General features: G+C 32.1%; 1 non-coding gene across 1 annotated transcript; it reads right to left on the minus strand.

The window, feature by feature from the left end:
* Positions 1–11,011: 11,011 nt before the first annotated feature.
* On the minus strand, positions 11,012–11,117 carry LOC128036366 (small nucleolar RNA R71). The gene has a single exon (XR_008193163.1). It is a non-coding gene; the product is annotated as a small nucleolar RNA R71 (small nucleolar RNA).
* Between the last annotated feature and the right edge of the window lie 336 nt (positions 11,118–11,453).

The raw sequence follows: 11,453 nt of genomic DNA on the forward strand, positions 1-11,453 counted from the left end.
CTTCTCTCTCACTTTCTCTCTTCAAAACCCTTCATTTGTTCTCCATTTTCCCTTCCATTCCCTTGCCGATTTACCCTCTTGGGAAAGAGCCCTTCAACCACCATTGGTACAACATTCAAGTGCTCGTAGAAGCCTGAGTTCAACAAGAACAAGCGGAGAAGGAGGAGCAGAGCAAACTAGTGAAACTTCGGAGAAACACCAGATTTGATTCTAGTTTCCTATCCTTTAATTTTTTTTGTTTTTGTTATGAACATGTCTATGAATATTTGTTTTGTTGTTATTATAAATTTAATTAACATGGCTTAAATTTAATTCGTGTTAGGTTGATTTCATTTCGTCCACTTAAGTTATTAAAATTATGTTTATGTTGTTATAGGTTTTGGTAAATTGTTTGATTAAGTAAAACCATGATTAAGTTAATCTTGCATTATCATTGTAAGGTAACTAATGACTTAGTTACTAAATCGTGTTGAAATTGTAATTAATGGAAACAATACTTAATTAGTGCATGTTTAATCATCTAAGGTAGCTGAGGGTTAAATTAGCGGCTGTATTAAACGGTACATTAGGCTTGCATGACTGGCAAGATTATTGTGATTAAATTGTTTTAATGTAGGTATACATTGTTACCTTACTTAATCTTTTACTTGCTTATTTAAATTGATTAATTGTTTGAATTTACATAGTGTTATGTTCAAGTGATTAGTTAATTTAGTAAGTCTGTATGTGCTATAGTTAACAAATTACCAAGTTGTCGTGAATTTATTCGTAACAACATGACAATTGTTTTAGTAATATTAAGTTAAGAAATGTAATTAATCAAACACAATTATGTCATCTTGATTAAAATCATCTTTTGAAATCATGCATTGAAACTTTTATTTTATTTTATTTTATTTTATTCAGTTAAATTTTAGTTTTTAATTACTTCCTCAAAATCAAAATATTTTTAATCACCAATATGTTTGAATTTCATTTCATAAATAATTTTCTTTCACAGTCCCTGTGGGTATGATAACTCGACATTTACTTGTCATTTTATTACTTGTTGTGATTGTGTACACTTGCACATTTGCATCATTCCAAGGACCTTAACACAATCGCGATATTGCTGCATAGAGCCTGTTGTGTAACACCCCTTACCCGTATCCAACACCGGAATAGGGTACGAGGCATTACCAAAACACATACACTTGTAAACGTTTTTAACCGAGTTATAAAATTTCATCTAAATTAAAACTTTCAAAATAATTAACATGCTTCTATAACTTTTCACAATATATCCTCAAAATATTATAATCATAATAATTAGGGCCTACGAGACCTGATACATACTCATGCAATTCAATGTTTCATTTCCATTTCATTTAATTCGCAACTTCTCATGCTCACAATTTAAATCAATTCACTAGCAATTTTCATTTAAGTCACGTACAATTCAATGACATTAAGTTCAACACTAATACGTATTTACCATTTAACTCAACGTTTATCGATTATACCATTCAATAACACATTTATGAAATTCTCAATTTTGCAATGAAAATATCACTTTAGCTTAAATAACAACATCGTCCTGGTATAAATACACTACCACTTATCCATTTACTTTAATTCATTTGGGTCCATTTGTCACTTACCATCCTTAATCAAATTAGGAAACGGTTACGGAAAATTGAGTACTTCACTTTATCTCTTGATCAGAAGTACTCAAATCCGGCGTTCTGCTTAATTTGATCATTTGTTCGATTTTCGCATTTTTATTTTACTCTCATTTCAACAATAAATACATTTCATCATACATTATATAATTCATGAAATTAACATTTAACCATTAAATTTCAGCCATATGAACTTACTATTTCATTAACTTTCCACACTTGTTTCTATGCACATCATACAAGATATAAGCATATCATTCAACCATAGTTGCAAGCTAGTGTATTTAAACATAAATCTTTTTGGAACTAACCACACGATAAACCATTTCAATGCATAACTTATAAATTTAACGTGGCATAATCTAGCCACTACTTGGCCAAAGCCTAAGCATATACACCAAATATGTTAGCCAAATACAAATATAGCATAAGCATTATAAGCATGGATGAGCACAACATTTATTCATGTATCAGGCTTACCAACATGTGTTAATTCATAAACCATTCATGGCATTATTTCATGCCAAATCATATACTGAATATACCATACACACATACTATGAAACTTTATTTTCACACATGAGCTTAAACCACGACCAATAATGCACAAATATAAGCATCATTTCTATTTCATCGTTTATCAATTATAATCAAGCATATGACCAATTATACACAAATCATTCATATATTTCCAAATTTTCCTCCTCCTCCTCTCCATTCCACATCTTTAATGTGTATAACACACTTAAACAACATTAGCTATAATTTCACTATTCACTCACATGTATATTCAAAGCTGTTTATCCGAGTCAGAGTCACTAAATTATTTTTATCTGGAGCTACAGAGCTCAAAATTAATATCCATTAATTTTACCTGAAATTAGACTCACATACCTTCTTACCACAAAATTTTCAGAATTTTTGGTTCAGCCAAACAGTATAGTTTATTCTTTAAATTTTCCCCTGTTTCGCTGTCTGATAGTTCCGACCACTCTTCACTAAAAATGAATTATCTAATTGTACAGAATTTTGATGATGTTTCCATTTATTTATTTTGCAAATAGGCTCATTAAGGATTCTAAGCATATAAATCATAACTCATAATTATTTTTCTTCAATTTTTGATGATTTTCCAAAGTCAAAACAGGGGAACCCCAAATCATTCTGACATTGTCTCACAAAATTTATTATATCTCATGATTTACAATTCCATTTCTTACAGAGTTTATTCTATGAGAAACTATACTCAATAAGATTTAATTTCATATTTTATTCACCCTCTAATTCAATTCCCACAATTTTTGGTGATTTTTCAAAGTTATACTACTGCTGCTGTCCAAAACTGTTTTAGTGCAAAATGTTGATTTCCATTTTGCCCACAGTTTATACAATTCGGTCCTTTCTCAATTAACCCCTCAATTAATCTAATTTTCTTAATTAATACTTTACCTAGACATTATAAGTTGTTTCACAACTATTGAAATTCAGAATTTTCACATATAACTCTATCTTCAAACTCTTTTACTATTAGGTCTCAAACATTCACTTTCTGTTCAATTCTTTCAATAAAATCAACATATGAACAATTTAAAACTCTAATTCCATGCTAAATCATCATATAATTCCAGCACATATTCATAGCAACTTTCAAATTCTTTCATAGAATCAAAAACTAATGAATTCAACAAGTGGGCCTAGTTGTAAAAGTCACAAAAACACCAAAATTTCAAGAAATAATCAAGAATTGAACTTACCTGCAGTAAAAATAGGAAGAACCAGCTTAAGGAAACCCTTCTATGGTGTTTTTTTGCTGATGAGAATGCAAAAAATAAAGAGAGATCTAGAAAATTCCAAAGTAAATTTTGCAATATTCCAATTTTGCCCTTAATTCTCCTTACTTTGCTGCTGATTTCATGCCCTTGCCGTCCAGCCCAAATAGACCTTGGGTCTATTTGCCTTTGAAGCCCTCTTCCTTTTATCATTTAAGCTATTTAATCATTTCCCATAATTTTGCATTTGTTACAATTTAGTCCTTTTTGTTCAATTAATTATCGGAACTTTAAAATTTCTTAATGAAACTTTAATACTAACTTTTTAACACTCTATAAATATTTATAAAAATATTTATGGCTCGATTTAAAATCTTTGAGGTCTCGATACCCTATTTTTTTATTCTAATTATTTTAATATTTATTTCTAGTGCACTATTCACTATTTCAAAAATTTTCCTAACTTCACATTTAACTTATACTCACTAAATTAATAATATTTTCTACTCATTTTTCGAATTTAGTGATCTCGAATCACCGTTCCGACACCTCTGAAAATTCTGGCCATTACATTTTTTTTCTTCGTCAGATTTGTCGTCCAAAAACCACTGTTCCATCTAGACCCAAAATCGGGCTGTTACATGTTGACCGCTGTCGCGAAGTTGCTCTATGGAACCGAATATCCATTGATATCGATCCATCTCATATCCACATGATGCTTGAACACTGAAGTGTCCCCTCAGGAAAGCTTGGAGCTTCGCACATCACGGTTTGCACTGAGCAATACCATATGGCGGTATCTTAACGAAATTCCTTTTTCCTTATTTCTCTGTCCATTCCTCCATTTCACCATTCCTAACCTTGATGCTTGAACACCATAGTCTCCCTTCCGCAAGGCCTGGAGCTTTACACATCACGGTTTGCACTCAGCAATACCATATGATGGTATCTAACAAAAATTCTCATTTCCCCAATCCTACATTCATCTAGCCCGTGAATAAGTCCCCTTCGCAACTTGCATACAATACTCAAGCATATCATACAAATTATCATTGAACATACATTATGTCAGTCTATCTATCATCAACTATCTACCATAAAACAACCAGCAAGCAATTGGTGAAAGCTCACATACACAATAACCTCTCTAACCTGACTTAGACGTTATGGCCGATTCTGAAGGTTACATTAACATAAAAAATGGACTAAATTTAAATTTCATAATTTCAAACATATTTTAAAACTATTGGCTTTTCCATTCAAAACTAATGAATCGAATGTTTATCTTAATTTCACAAAATCATGATAATTTTAGAAAATTTGATCATTATTGAAAACTGTTATGGCACTGACCATTATCGACCCACTACTCGATTACCCGATTACCCAATTGGGCCCTGACCTGTAGTCAACATGTTTCGCACCTTGAGTTTGCACGTAAGGTGTTTGCATCCTTCTTTTAGACCGCATGATGTGGGTTCACACCACCATAAAGCGAACCCATATCTAGAAAACATGTGTTACCTAGAATAGGGTATGTGTTGGCATGTATGGGGACCTACCTATGATGTTGTTGGGAAAAAAATCTTAGTTTGAAAACGGTTTTCTTGCATAGCGAACAATTAAAATTTTTGAAAACCGACTTGGTTTGTGATATTTATAGCAATAAACCTTAATTGAATACACACTTGTTTTTTCTGATAAATGAATCCTTGATGTTTTTTGGCTTTCAACCAAACGATCTTCTCCGCTATTCTCTTACCATGAACTGCCTCGAGTGTGGGCTTAAACCAGTTGAACCAAAACACAGAACTAGAAAAAGTTTTCTTTTTGGGTGAAAATGAAAATTCTCTTTTCTTTAATAGAAACAGGTAAAATTGTTATTCTAAAAAAATATATGTAAAAGTTTAGAATAAATTTTCTCTATTTTTTGCCAGAATAACAATCTCTCAAAAGTTGTGTTCATAGCTCTACCGGTGCTATCTATTTATAGGAAGAGAAGGTAGAAACCTTATAGAGTTGTAGATGTTTATTTCAAATAGAAAAACAACATCCTACATATAATAGGAGTGTAACAGCCCGCCCGACGAAGTCTCTGTATTTGATAACTGTTTGGCATATAGTTGGTAAAATAAGGGTAGATATGAGTAAGTAAAGTGTTTTTCTTAGCTAAGTATAGAATTATGTGTATTGTGCCATTTGATGAACTCTTATATTTTGGTGAGATCTGTGGTTTGGCGGGCTCTTCTGTTAAGTATTCACCTAACCCAGATGCTTTAGGTGAACTTGTTAAGTTCGCAACTATTAGATTTATTTATTATTTTAGTATGATAATTTTGTTAGTTAAGTGAGATTTAGTTAGAACAGAACTAAACCATAGTTAAAAAGACATAAATTATGTTAAGTACACTTAATTACAAGAATCAAGAGAGTTAGTGGAATTATCTAATTTTTCCACTAATCATTGTCTCTGTGCTTAAGTATATAAGGATAGTGGTAGTCTTTCTGAACATTTTTACGTTTTCTTCTTCCTTCTTGATTTTTCCTTTAAAACTTTGTGAAAACTAAAGTTTAGAAAACCTCTTTGAGGTAAGGTTCGCAGTATTCAGATAACTTATACATTAGTACCAGCTCACTTGTAATTACTGATGAACCCTAAATTATCCTCAAAGTCATTTATGTGTTCTTTGTTCTGCATGCATTGATGTTAAAATGCTATGTAAGGGAGGAAATATCATGTTTTTAGATTAAGTGTTATTGATTCTTGCATGCATGATTAGATTTGATCGATTGATGATCTGACATGTTTAATTATCTTTATATTAGCTCAAGAAGTTAACGAAGGTCTAAATGATAAAAGCAAATGACCTGCTTTATAGACTTGTGTTAGAGTTTCTAGTGAGTTCCTTCTTACTTCCATGTATTGTAATTTCCTTTATTTTATAATTCATGTAAGGTAAGTAATCCTCCTATGTAATGGATGTAAGATGTTGTGTGGTTGTGCAAATAATGGTTATCCAAAGTCTTCAGTCTGAGTGCAGTCTATCTGTGATACAAAGTATGTGTCATTCTTCATGCTTAAGCCACTACCATCTGCTTCTGATATGTATGATATGATATGAATTGATATGAGGTGGTGGTGATGATGAGATATGTTTGTGTAGCCTTCGATAGGGTAACTATATTGCAAATTGGATTGGCAAATCACGATAAAACAAGTTGGCTGAATGAAAATGATATGAGGAGTTAAGGAGGAGAATGTATGTGAATAAGACTGAATAATATGTTTTTAATTCTAAATTTTAGGGATGTGATTGGCATGATAATGAATTTGTCTGAGTTATGTTGAGCTGGTGTACAGTTATGCCCAACTGATAAGTAAGTTGGCATACTGAGTTTGTCTATGATTTGTATACGCCATTGGGCATACTATGTGAATATGTGTAAATTTCTTTAAAAAGTTCAATATTAGTATCAAAAATGTTATGAATGACTTCTCTTGGAACTCACTAATTTTGTATGAACTTAGTCTGTTACCTTTTTTCTTCTCAGGCTTGCTGACTGAAGGAAAACTTTTTTTGAAGGACTACGCTAGAGTGCTACTACTACTGCGAGATGATAGCTTTGTTTTGTGTCATGTATGACTCGTGGGGGTGACACATAAATTTATTTTGAATACAATTTGTACAAAGAACTTATGTTTTGTATTGGCTCTATTTTTATAGTACTTTTATAAAATATTGAAGTTTGAACTTGTATCATAATTTGTTTAACGAAGTTATTATAATTGTACTTATACACCATGACTTGTTCATTATTTTAACTCTGCTAATGATTTCATTCAAATTTAAGTAAAACAACTCTATCATAAGTTTTATATCTATAACTTGAGAGTTTTACAAAGCTTTAGCCAAAAATGTCCAATTCAACATTTTCCATATAGCAAACAATTAATATGATTCACAATATATATAAATATTTAATAAATCACCAAAAACAACAACTAATTAGTTTAACAATGTATGAACTTACCTAATAAAAAACGGCTACAAACGCAATGCTACTAACTTGCCTTTTCCACGATTAGTCTCTGGTTGATTTGTTTCTTGATCTAAATAGTAATTTTAATTCAATTAACAACTTTAAACACACCTTAAACAATTAATCTTATACATTTAAGCAATTTTATTCCTATTTTACAAAATTACCCCAAAACTTTACCTTTTATGCAAATTAATCCCTAAACTCGAAACTTTCAAATTAAACGCAATTAAACTCAAACCATGCTGGCAAAATTTTCCATAGTCCTTATGCAACCCATATTTAACACTTTTTCACAAGAATTTCATGAAATTTTACTATTTGAACAACTTAGTCCTTAAACATTAAAATCATTAAAAATCACTTTACAAAATAGTCCTATTTAACTATCAAGCTTACAAAGTCATCACCCAAATTCAAAAAAACTACAAATTCATCCATGACATAGCTAAAAAAAATTAAAAATTTTATGAATTAATCCTCAAGTTGGCTAGATTAAGCGACAATGATCTCAAAAACATAAAAATAACTAAAAACGGAATAAAAAATCACTTACATGCAAGATAGGTGCTTGGTCAAAACTTTTAAGGTCTTTTAATAGTGATTTTGGTTGGGAAAAAATTAAAGGAGGAAGATGATCGCTAATGTTTTCTTTTGTTTAAGTTACTACTTAATATAATTACCTTTTTACCCTTATAATTAAACTAGAATTTCATTATTTCTCAACCATAACCGTCCACTAAACATCCGTATGGTCTAATTACCACTTAAGTCCATCAATTCAAATTTCTATAGCCATTTAAAACATTTAAATATTAGCAACTAACTTTTGCAAATTTTACAATTTAGTCCTTTTACTTAATTAACGATCTAAACATTAAAATTTCCTAACCAAATTTTAATACAACACTAATATAGACTTGCAAATATTAAATAAATAATATTTACTAACTCGTTAGTTGGAATTGTGATCCCAAAACTACTATTTCCAATACCACTGAAAACGGGCTGCTACAGTATTGTGGTACATCATTGTATGATCTAGGTGCGAGCATCAATTTGATGTCCATTTCAGTATTCAGAAAGTTAGGAATTGGTGAAGTTAGACCTACAATGGTTACACTTCAATTGGTAGATCGATCCTCAGCACATCCGGAAGGAAAAGTCGAGGATGTACTGGTACGTATAGATAAATTCATTTTTTCTACTAACTTTACTATGCTAGATTTTGAAGTAGATAAGGAAGTATCAATCATCCTAGGAAGAGCCTTTCTAGAAACTGGAAGAGCCCTAATTAATGTGCAGAAAGGTGAACTTACCATGCATGTTGATCTGCCGTAATTCGATATAGCATATTAAACTAGTTTTTGCACTTTAGGAGCTTGAATATAACCATTTTAGTTAAGTTTTAATTACATTTTTGTAAAATTAGTTAAGTTCAATAATGTGTGTAATTTGAGTCTTTTATTGACCTTAGGGGCTGAATGATGCCTAAAGGTGAGTTAATATACTTTGTGAGCGTGTAGGAGACCATTAGAAGGTTGCTAACTTGATACTTGTTACTATGTTGCAACACAGAGCATTAGATGTCGCAACATAGGGAGCATAATAGAATAATTCCAAGACTGCCTTCGATGTCATGACACAACCTAAGGATTTCGCGACATACCCCTGAAGATACCCTGAAGTTGAGAATTCTGCCCACGATGTTACGACACAGGACCTGGTGTGTTACGACATCACCTCTATACTGGAAATAATTATGAGCCATGAGTGTATTAGTTTGCATAATAAAATGTTAAGCACAAGGACGATAGCTGACCTAGTGTTAAGGTTGTTAGCCATTCTAAAGTTTATAAATAAGCTCATTTAACACATGTTATGAACACCTTTCATATTGTATAATTTTTCCTTTAGATCTAGTCTTTAGTTTTTCTCTTTTCTTAGTGTTTAGATTTTACTTCTGTTCTTGTTATTTACTTTTGTAAGATAAGGTTTGTGAAGTACAATCAAACTCTGTGAGGATTCTGCACTTAACTTTAATACAAATCAGACTTCTTCTAAATTCTATTCTCTTGAATACTCTTTATGTTTATTATCTTTATCAAGTCTATATTGTTTATTAGATCCATGAGGAACTAATCCTCCTGTCGGGGATTAGTGAGTAGAGGTATGATTAATTAACTGTTTTGCAGGGGTTTCTTAGAGGATCAGTTGTTCAGGAGAGGAAGAACCTAAAACCTTAGGCTTGACAACCCTAAGAAGTCATTAAGGTAAAAATTAACCCCGATTTAGTATGGCCTATCCATGAACACCTTAACCTTGAATCGGTCTAGACTGTTAGGCTGAGAGATAATAGTTCTTGTCGACCCAGTATTCTAGTAGAGGAATCGGAAGATGCTGCTAGGGTATTGACTAGTTGATTGAACAAGAAAACCCGAGACAATAGTTGATTATGACATGCTCAGGTTTGATACATTTTACTCTTTGATTTCCTGAGTTTTATTTATTTTCTTACTTTCTTTTAGTATTATTTTTAGTATAGATTACCACAACCTTTAATTTTATTCATCGTACTATAATCCATTTAAAAGTACTACTTAGATCTATTTATGTTTAGGTTAGAATTAATTTAGTGCTTGCCTCCCTTGAGTACGATCCTCGAAGTACTTACCTACTCCATTGTAACTATATTACAACTTGACCTATATACTTGCACATACCACTTTTCATATCTTTTGTGCAAGATTTCTACTCTAGAGATTAGTACGTCTAGAGGCAATCAAGTTGTTGGCGCCATTATCGGGTAGACAACGTCACTATACTAATTTTAATTTTTTCATCTTAATAGAATAATTAGGAAATTTTTAGATTTTAGCTTTGAATTTTTTATTTTTTTATCTTTTACTAATCTTGTCTTTTTGGGTTTAGTGTATGACTTGTAGTAGGGGAACACCTATAAAGCCAGCCACAGATCCAGAAAGAATAATTCGAAGGAATCATTGAAAGCAACAGGAACAACAACAATAGTAACAACTAATGCAAAACCAACCACCTGCTGGGGGTAATTTACCACCACGCGAGAACCCATTGTTCAACGAAGCTAACAATAACAGCTTAGAAGATCCACCACCACTACAGCTACTCGCACACATTAACATGGCATATAAGGAGAGGACTCTAAGGGAATATGCACTACCAAATCTGGATATGGTTCAAGGGAGTATAATGAGGCCAGCTATCACGACCAATAATTTTGAGATTAAGCCAGCCATGATCTAGATGATCCGAAATAATTTTTATTTTCGAGGAATAATGACAAAAGATCATAGTCAACATCTAAAATGGTTCCTCTAGCTTTATGATACCTTCAAATACAATGGGGTCATTGATGACACTATTTGTCTTCGGTTGTTCCCCTTTTAATTAATTGATAACACTTTTCTTTGCTAGATCCACAGGCACTAGGATCAATCACGATATGGGTCGAACTCACAGGGAAATTCCTACAAAAGTTCTTCCACATTAGTAAGGCGGTCCAGCTAAGAAGGGAAATTTTGATGTTCAAACAGTTAGAGGGGAAAAGTTTTCATGAAGCATGAGAGCATTTTAAAACGTTGATTCAGAAATGCCCACACCACAGATTGCCTAAGTGGTTACGAATGCAAATTTTCTACAATGGGTTGGAAGTGCATTCAAGGTTAGGATTAGATGGAGCAGCAAGAGGAACCCTAATGAATAAAATGTACGAGGATGCGTATGAATTAATATAAAGTATGGCAATGAATTCTTGTCAATGGCCAACTAAACGATATACATACGACCAAAGACCATATACTATGAAGGCTGTTTAGAAAGATGACAAATATCAGGAATTAGTGGACAGAATCAACTAAATAGAAGCTGAGAGGGATGCACCGTCTATTTATGGAGGAGACAAACCTCTCTTCCACTACATTAACAATCTTACCAAGGATGCGAA

The sequence above is a fragment of the Gossypium raimondii genome, chromosome 13 (genome assembly GCF_025698545.1).
Source record: "Gossypium raimondii isolate GPD5lz chromosome 13, ASM2569854v1, whole genome shotgun sequence".
In the NCBI taxonomy this organism is placed as follows: domain Eukaryota; kingdom Viridiplantae; phylum Streptophyta; class Magnoliopsida; order Malvales; family Malvaceae; genus Gossypium; species Gossypium raimondii.